The sequence below is a fragment of the Chrysoperla carnea genome, chromosome 4 (genome assembly GCF_905475395.1).
Source record: "Chrysoperla carnea chromosome 4, inChrCarn1.1, whole genome shotgun sequence".
Taxonomy (NCBI): domain Eukaryota; kingdom Metazoa; phylum Arthropoda; class Insecta; order Neuroptera; family Chrysopidae; genus Chrysoperla; species Chrysoperla carnea.
In genome coordinates, this window is record NC_058340.1 from 71,963,307 (window position 1) to 71,973,695 (window position 10,389).

The following is a 10,389-nucleotide window of genomic DNA, read 5'->3' on the forward strand; positions in this document are numbered from 1 at the left end:
TAATAATGATTAATAATTGTATGTTCCGATTTAATGATAATAATTAAATTTAATGATAATGTTTATAATTTGTCTAACGTAGTTAGTTAAAAATTTTTATTAATATTATTTAAAAAATTTTAAAAAAAGATCCGATAGATTATCTGATATGAGTACTGATAGACTTTTTTATTTGAAAAAATGATTAATTTTGTTTCGAGTAGTATGTCAAATATTTGAAAGGTCTGGTTCATATGTCGAAGGCATTGAAATTGAAAAAAATATCAAGATAGATTTCGATGAGTTTGTTAATGAAAATTTTCGAATCAATCAGATAAAAATATAAGATTTGAGCAATTACATTCAGAATTAATGTTTAAAGATGCGATATTTGAAAAGTTTTCGCACCTACCGATCATCTGCAATCTGCATGATGCATAGCTATATATTTGGTTGAACTATGATTTTCGAGCATTGTAATTAAGAATAATCTTTGGACCTTCAATAAAATATTTCCCATGTTACTGCTATTATTAATTGTAATACCTTAATAATATTGAGTAGGTACTAAAGATCAAAAATTATTTCTTGATAAAACAAAAAATTTAAGAATAGAAATTCTCCTAATTATCAGTTAAGATGATAAAACCAAAATAAATACGATTTTTTAAAACAAGTCCAAAGAATTATTATTATTAAATAACTGCGAAATTCTATTTATAATTCTAAAAAGTAATTATGTAAATTAATTTTATATTCTTTAAAAAATAGTTTTTCTCAAATTTCTCTTAACTGAGACCTTTTCTACTGAGACTCCTTTAAAATTTTTACTTTTTTTAAGTATAACTAAATTTTAAGATACTTAGTTAATTTTTCCCTTAAGGTTGATCGGGCAGCACACTGCAATTTTGCAAGTAGACTTAAAAAAATTTAACAGAAATTAAAAATTGTATTTTGTAAAGTATGAATTAGCAACTAATAACACATCAAAATTCAGATTTCTATTTAAACATTGCTTTAATGTCCGATCAACCTTATATTAAGCATTATCCGACCATTTTTCTTAGCTATAAAAACTAAGCCGGTGCTGTACACACCTAAATAGTGAACTTTAGCCAAGTGTTATTAGATAAACAACAAAGTTTTTTTTTGTAATCAATAGAACAAAGAATTATAATATGTTTGATTTATCTGTTAATTATTGTATGGTTTTGATGAATCATATTCTTAATAATACCATAAACAAAGGATTAATCAAACAAATTTTAGCACCAGCTGTTTAATGTACCAAAATTATTTTTAGTATAATGGCAAAAAGCTTTATTGACCAAGAGACTAGCCAAATATGAGTATTTACTGATGAAATTTAGTATGTGAAATTACAGATAACAAATTAGGAGCTTTACTAATTAAAATTATCTTTTCGGTTTAAAGTTATTTCAAGAAATTATTGTTTCCAGTCAAGATATCCAGCTAAAGAAATTTACGAAGAAAATATCGAAATAACTTTTTAAGACAAGATTTCTATCGATTCTTTTAGCAACCTAATGAATGATATTTGAGATATACTTTTTTACGAATTTTTCCAATAAACAATGGATATTTATATAAGTGATTCCATATGTGACTGACTTATTAAAATATTTATCACGTATCACTTGACATTTTTTCTTACGAATCTACAATGGTTAGACCTAAGCAATTACCTCACATATTGGCACGCTTAAAATCGCTTGACACTCAGTCTATATAACTCTAAAGTCACTAATAAAAATTAAAGTATTTGGAATTTTAACATTCTTATAAACATAAATAATGAAATTTTATTGAAAACTTAATATTTACGAAGATACTGAAAACTTTAAGTACTACAGTGTTGGCACCATATTAAAGAGAATTATACTATCAAAACTAGTAATATTTTTTTCCATTCATGGTATCCTTTCCATGAAATCACTCATATGATTCCAAAATTTTAAGTATTGCTTTCTGATTTTCTTTTTCCACAAAAATAGTTTTGTTAGCGTATCTATAGGCAATTTTAAGTTACGATGTAACATAGATTGCCTACATTAGATAGTCAATGAAGTTTGCCTAAATTGCTACGTAGAACGTAATGTTAATAATTACGAAACTCTCTTATCAAAATGTTTTTTAACTTCCGATAAGATCACTTTAAATAAACGACCCATTCGATCTTTATTAATATAAATTTTCCATTTTCTAGTTAAAATTAAATGAAACCTGTTTGACCTAAATAATCTTAAAAAGAAATTGATTTTTTTTTTCTGTTGGTCAACAAAAAAATAATTTTTTTTTAACATGCAATCATTTTTATCATCTTTTTCTAACTCTAAAATATTGTGTAAAATCAATAGATATTGTTTTTATTTATAAACACACAAGCTAATTGTGATAGCCTTTGTGTTTGGCCTTTTGTAATTTTTTATATTTATTACATAAGGATTATAATATTAATATGATCGATTTAGATCTAAATGATCCAATAAAAAAGAAGTGTTTCTGCCCTGAATATACACGATTTCTTTTCTGAATTATATATTTTGTGTTTGTGATAAGCAAGAGTGATGAAAAGAGTCGATAACAAGTGGCAAATTTCTCGAAAAACGTCAAAGATGGAATTCATTCTCAAGTAAATTAAGTCTTTCAATCGCTACGTCAATCGTCATGTAGAACGAAGAACTATATAGATAGTAAACTCACTTTATTTATGAAATAAGTCATAAAAAATTTCCCCAAAAATCCAGTAATAGCCCACTAAATTCGGTAGACCGACTTTTTCCTGAATTGCGTATCTCTAAACTTAGATTTAGGCCTAGACTAATATCTGAGTCTTGTCGAATTTTCTAATAAGAAATTCCGATTGTGTGATGTCACCCTGAAAATGCATATAAATAAATACACAAGCCTTCTCTTTACATATTAGTAAACAGATGTGTTATTTGTAGCTAAGTGTACATCCAAGTTTTTAAGGATATTCGATCACGGTACCGGAGTTGGAATAACATTGGGAAAATGTTAATTTTTTTTTAAATTTTGGTTCTCATTTATTTTTATTATTTTTTTTATCGAAATTTCTCATTAAACTCATAATTTAAAAACTTCGCGAACTTCTTACAAGTATTAAAAGAGAGAGGCGTTATGTAGATCATTTTTTCTAAGTTTTGAGCTTAAAATTTTTTTAAATTTACGTCATGGTTTTAAGATCCTTAATGACCAAGAAAGGTTCATTTTCTCTAACTTCGCCAAAATCATTTACATTTTTAAGCTCGGGTGCTCATACACCCTTAAAATCATCAATAATTGACCATGGTTTAGCGGTGACCTGTATAGAAAGTAGTAATGTAATAATTTTTTGTACGTCATTAGCTGACTTGACCCTAATATTGACATTTGGAAAAATTTCAAGCAAATAATAATATAATGTTGAAAAAAAGTTTATAATATATACTAATATTTTTATTTATCTCATTTATATTACGCCAATTCAGTAAATTATTATTTATTTTTAAAACATCACAATTTTATTGTAGAGTTTATTTAAGTAAAATTGAGCCTTCAAAACTATTTTATTTTTACTTTACCATTATATATCAGCCTCTTAAAATAAAAAAGGAGCTGATAAATGAAATTATCAGTGGAAAAGGTGGAAAAACACATATATGGTATCACAAATGGGCTCTATAGCCGAAGTGTGCCCTTCCTAGATACTCAATATAACCTAACCTAAACCTAACCTATCATTATTTAGGTAAAGCATAGTAATCATGCAAAAAATAGCTATAGGATTTTCCACAATATTTCATGTTTTAAGGACCCCTGAACAAATTTTTCTGTTTTAGAAATAAGATATTACTGTTCTGAAAAAGTTACACTTTTCATGATATGGCGACTATTTGAAAGTCTCACCGTAGCCAGTATTTGCTGTAATAAAATTATCATGAATATGATCCTAATATAAATAAATTTTCTGAATTCATCATATCTGATTTTTTATTCTCTTTTGAAAATAAACTTATTTTTGCAAAATTATTAAGTGTGAGTTAAACTAGCTAAACCATTCATTCATTAATATTTCATCAAATTAACTAATAAAACGTAATTTCGTTTCTCAGAACCAGTAAACAAGACTTTAATGAGATTAAATTTTCTAGTGTAGTGTTTACCAAAATGTTTATGAAATATTTTTTTATAGTCATCATTAAGTTATTGTTGTTTACAAGAAATACTATTTAGCAAAAAAATAAAAATTTTATCATAATTATAAAAAAACTAATAACACTTGTACAAGAGATTATTGACGATAATCATTAGGTTAGGTTATCATAGAATTAATACCCGGAAAATTTGGAGATAACAGTGCTATTTTTGTTTGTTATTTATTTGACTTCCAAAAAAGGACATAATTTGAGAGCATTAACGCAAATTATTTTTTTAAATTTAATTTTATGAAAAAAAAAATCGTCCTTAATCATTATAGGACTTTAAAAATACCAGTTTCGTAAGATTTTGGTAAACAGTGGAATTCAAAAATTTACGTTATTGTTTCTTTCTTATTGCTATGTCAAACTGAGTACTATAAAGATGGGCGGTTGTTTTAAACACATATAATTACAAAAAATATAATATCTTTATATACTTTTGATAGATAGGCATAATCAATCTTTACATCAATATTTGTTTTGCGTGTTTGTCTAAAAATAATCGCACTCGATCAAATATTAACAATTGATGAGATAGAATTCAAATACCTTCTTATTTGTCGTTAGATTACTAAAATTATATACTCTGTTGGCAATATTCTGGATTAATAATAGAAGTAGTACCTATAAATCTTAAATATATCTGTAAAAATTTGATTTGCATCAAAAGTGATAGTGGATAATATTTTTTTGAATTGTACTTGATAAATTGTAACCATTTGACGATTATTAGTGAGTGATAATCGTCAAATGGGTAATCCTCTCTACAGTTTCACTTATTTTTTAGGGGGCCGATTTTGCTGGAGAAAATCGGTTCATCAATAGCTGAATTATTGTCGTGAAATTCGTATATTGAAATTTAGCTAAATCGATTTACTGATATTTAACTGATAATTGGTTCCTTGATCAACAAAAATTATATTTGGTTAATAAAGGAGTACAGTTTAAGATGACTTCCTAAATCTATAGTATATCTACCCAAAAATCAATAATGATATCTTGAGGCTCTGCAAACATTACAACTGTACTCTCACATAATTGCCTATAGCTAAGCATCGTAAGCGGAGCAAGAAATAAGCAACTAAAATAAAGAAAAAGTAGGTATAAGTTTTTTATTTTTTGTATTCAATATTTTGAATAGGTTCAATTAAACTTTAACCTATTGCTCTCAATTTTCCATATATTTATTGCAGCTGTTAAAGCTTTAGAATATGTTGTTACCTTGAAATGTAATTAAAAATAAATTAATATTAATGTTGGAATTACAAATTTTTATTTGAAGTAATTTCACAATAATTATTGTATTTTGACCTTGAACAAAGCTGAATATACAAAGTCTAAACTTATTATAATTTTTAACATGCATGAAGAATTTTTAGTAAGCATTTGATATACTTTTATTTGAAGGAAAAGAAAATTGATTTTCTGGAAATTCTAAGTAGTAGAAAATTTTGCTCTCGCTAAAACTGTCTTGAAATTAGCACAAAGAAATATCCTAATTTTTTAAAAGCGTAAGGCAAAAAAGTGTACAATTACTTTGTTTATGAATTGTTCTGGGTTTTCAGAAACAAGAGTACAAGCTTGTGTTATTTTATGTTGTTTCTGTTTCCGCATTGAAAATTAATTAATAATTTTCGAGCTTTCGTTAGCTTATTATTCAAAGAAGGGCGCACATTCTGCCACATAAAGTATCAAAATAACTTTCGATTTCTTTAAGATTTTAATATAAGAAAAGGGCGAAATAATGAGAGTGTCGATGCCGATTTGCAACGGTAGAGATCTGGTAATTTGCTCGCTTAAAACGCTATTAAGCAAATTCTAAATTTTTTCGTATTTAGGTACATTTATAGTTCCTTTTGGCATATTCCGTATGTCTTCTGGATTCTGTAGAGATGAGGCAGTAAAAGCTTTATTACTTTAATATTATTATAAGTGAGCGCAAATATTATTATAAAAATATAATATTATAATATCTTTATAATCTATTGATAGATATGGGCATAATAAAAGTTAATTTCAATATTTATAACGCGTGTTTTTTCTAAAAATAATCGTACTCGATCAAATATTAACTAATTGATGAGATAGAATACAAATACCATAATTATTTGTTGCTAGATTAATAAAATTATAAAACTTGCATAACTGCTGTTTAAAAATAATAAAAAGTTGTAGTATACCTTTTATAAAGCAGAAAAATACATTTGTAAACTCTATTGAAAACATTTTGAATATCATCTAAACCAATGGGCTTCTAAAAAGAACCACACCACTGTTTTTGAACCAATGAAGACTGATGATAAACATACTACGTCATCGCCTGATAAGAGCCCAACTGTTAATAACTAACACACATATACATACAATTAAACCAGATGTACTTAAGTTTACTATATTTTAATCCATTCCACGTCTAGATTCCATTGTACATAGAACGTATAAGCTAGAGAGTGACAAGAATATACGTATATGCTTATACTAAAAAAAGAACGTTGCACACTGACATCTGGTTTTCTCTGAATTGAGTAAAATGTTGTACAAACAAGGCTGTTTCATCTGCACATCAATTTAAACGTCATAGAGAATAAGGCCTATTGTATAGAGAGTTATTTATTGCTTTGATGAATGTCATCCTACTAATAAATTGTTGGAATGTTTGCACGTTCAGGTCATAAAGGTTGGATTGAAAAATTTCTATACTCAACCTAGATGATTTTTTTTTACTGTTAGAAATATGAAAACTTTACTACTCTGGCGCCAGTCAAAAGTAAAACATACAAAAAAGTCAATCAAGACCACCACCTTTCTTTCTTGAAATGAATTTGAATTGAAATATTTCCTGGCATTAATGCCAAGGTCTTAAAGGTTGTAGGTAGTATGTTCTGACACAACCTACTAGGATTGTTTTCAATTTGATCAGACTATCGAATTACAGTTGGATCTAATTTTCTGTTATTTGCCGATCTTCATAGGCCTTTTATATTCTGGTGAGCATTACAGCAATATTTCTTATATTCTGTCTAGGTATATGACACTGCGTTCTATCTTCCATATTCCAGCACATTACATCATATTTCTTACATTCTTTCTTTGGATATGTCACAAGATTCTAAAACATTCTGCGGAGTTACCTAATGCTCAATTTCACTCATCGATCTTCGCAAATTTTCGTTCGGTGGTTGCCATAAGTGTAGTATTTTATTCAATCACTTTAGACATACCAAAAGAAAGAATGTAAAGAAATTATTTTTCGAAAACAACACTCCAATACAGTTTCTTTTCTTCTGTTTTCCTCAAGACTCTTCTTCATATGCCCATATGATTTGTTTCTTGTTAGGGAATAAGTTTCATTGACGTTCGTTTCGTACTCTTGTGAATGAAGTCTGTTGAGATCCATTAATAACCCATTAAGACAAGGGTAGGTATGTTTTGAAAAATAGATAGCTTAAACAAAAAATTTTAAATAAATTTTTTTTTCTAGTATATTCTAAATGGATAAATATTATAAGGATTATTTATCAGGTAGTTAAAATTTGACGATGTTATCTTAGTGTTGGCATTGGTAACTAATAATGGTTTTAAAGTATATTTTATGATAACATTAAAAGTCCAAACTTGTACGTACATGTTATCAATGAACATAAAATTATTTCAATAAAAATAGATAAAAAAACGGGTCTATTTTAATTACGGTACCTGTTCTTTAAACTAAAAAGGAATAGTTTTACTTACCTTCTCTAATGTCTAATCCAACATAAATGGGGGTGTGTCAGATTAGTAATAGTCTTCACCGTTGAATGACCGGCGCTCACGGTTTATAACCGTCATTCGATGGATTTCCATTTGGCTTGTACTAACTTGCTTTACTCAAAAAAATTTTGATTCTTTAGACATAATTAAGTACGTATTAGCGTCAATTGGAATCAATATATAGCAAAGTCGCAAAACTAAGTTGTTTTCGTAAACATCTTATTTTAACAATAACAACGTATTTTCCACTTCCCAAGGATTGTAATTTATTAATTTGTTTTAACAAATAAAAAGTTTAAAGTTTGTTTAATTTATTGGTTGACGCTTATACCAAATCATTTTGAGATTAACATGATTGAAATAATGCTTTTCTTATCAGCGCTGCTAAAAATCATCAGTGCTCAAACTTTCAAGCTAAATGTTGTAAATACCGTCTAAAATCATTGAAAGGTTGGAAGACAAATCCACCTCAAGAGTTATAAAACTGAAGTAAAATAAGTTTGAAAGCGTTGTCTAGTTCATTGTTCTATGATAGTTAAAATGTGAGAAACAATCTAAGCATTACAAAGTAAAATTTAAAATTTAAAAAATTGTCGTGCCATTGACATTCAATCTAGCTAGTATCACAAAGGTGACAATAGTATGAAGACCTTAATGTTGACACTAACTATAGATTTTCTTTTTAAGTGCGTAAAAGAATGACTTTTTTGTTAGCTACGAAATCAATCTATTATCAAAAAACATATTGTCAACATTTTTTACATAAATTCTACCATCAAACATAATTCATGAATTTAATTAATTGATACTGTCAATATATTAATTAAAAAATGTGGACGTTATCCTAAATAAATTGACACACGAATCATCAATAATTTTTTTAAAACATAAAACAAAAGATAAACTAACTACACAATTGAATTATTATAACAACAAAAAAAGTGATATTCACACACAGATATCGAAAAATAATTATTACTTACTAATCTTTTTAATTAAAATATTAAAAAAAATCATTTGAAATGAGAGTCAAACCTTATGACAATAATAAATCAGACAACTTGGTAAATAATAAAATTAACATTTTTCATTTGATGAGAATTGATAGGAAGTTAAATAAAAATGTTTTATCACATATTGAATATTTAAAATGACGTTTAAACATAACCATACTGTATTTTATAATAACACATGAATAAAATATTATTCGCATTGTGATATTCATGCACCTCTCTCTTTTACATACACATCTTACATGTATGTCTTACTTTATTTAAGTGACACATGTAGTAGGTAAAACCGTTCGATTAGTGCGGTGAGGCTGGCTGAAATTGAATATACAAAAATCGATGAGCAATTTTTTTCTTTTAATTCGCATGAACTAAATTTATGAAGTAAAATGGAATTCGAAAGGACGAACTCTTTAAAAAATTGATGCTTGCTTTTCTAAACCAATTACGAAATGTTACCAAATCTTTTATTTTGGGAAACACGATATTAAACAATTCCTCTCATTTGTTAATGTAGTCTTAATTTGTCCAATTTCTGGTAAGGCGCAATTAATAGCATACAATTTCTCAGCAAAACGCAATAAAAAAACAAGTAAAAACAAACAATTGACCGAGTAAATGGTTGAAATACCGTGTATAGATAGTGTTGATTACACTGTCACACTACATATCTATACATGTCACAGATACATAACTGATAATCCCTTATAATTACATACTGTGCAATTTGAGCCTAATTTGCGACCTCACAGGTAAACAGAGATGTTAACGAAAGCATGTTTCAAACAAAAGTTTTATTTTTTTATAAGGAACATTTTTTATAATTAAATTTTTGCTCTATCACTAACGGTTTACAAGATGGGTCATACGAATCCAAGAGCTAATAGGGCTTTTCATTTACAAAATGATTCTTTTTTGTTTCGGACTTTTTTTAATCAAGTAAAGACATATCCTATATCTTCTATCCTTGCCAAAAAGCGCTACTTGAAAAAGATAAAATATATTTAAATTTCTTAGGTTGAATAGTTTTTTGACAACTGTCCGAAACAAAAGCAAATCGATGAAAAGGTCTATTGACTTATGTTGCTCATTTACGAATTCGACTTCACTTTTTACGCCCTGAACACGCTATAAAGATATCAGCTTGACATCTTTTTTCGTTTTTAAATTATCGTGCTCACATATGGACAGACAGACAACTGCAAATGCACTAATTAGGTGATTTTAAGAACACCTATATCAAAATTTTGTTCGTAATATCAATATTTTTAAGTGTTACAAACTTGAGACTAAACTTAGTATACCTTCATATATATTACAAATATACATGGTATAAAAATTCTCTCACCGGTTTGTTGTATACTCAATACAAATAGGAGTCTATACTTTGTTAGATTATTTTACAATAAAATTATTGTACACATGAA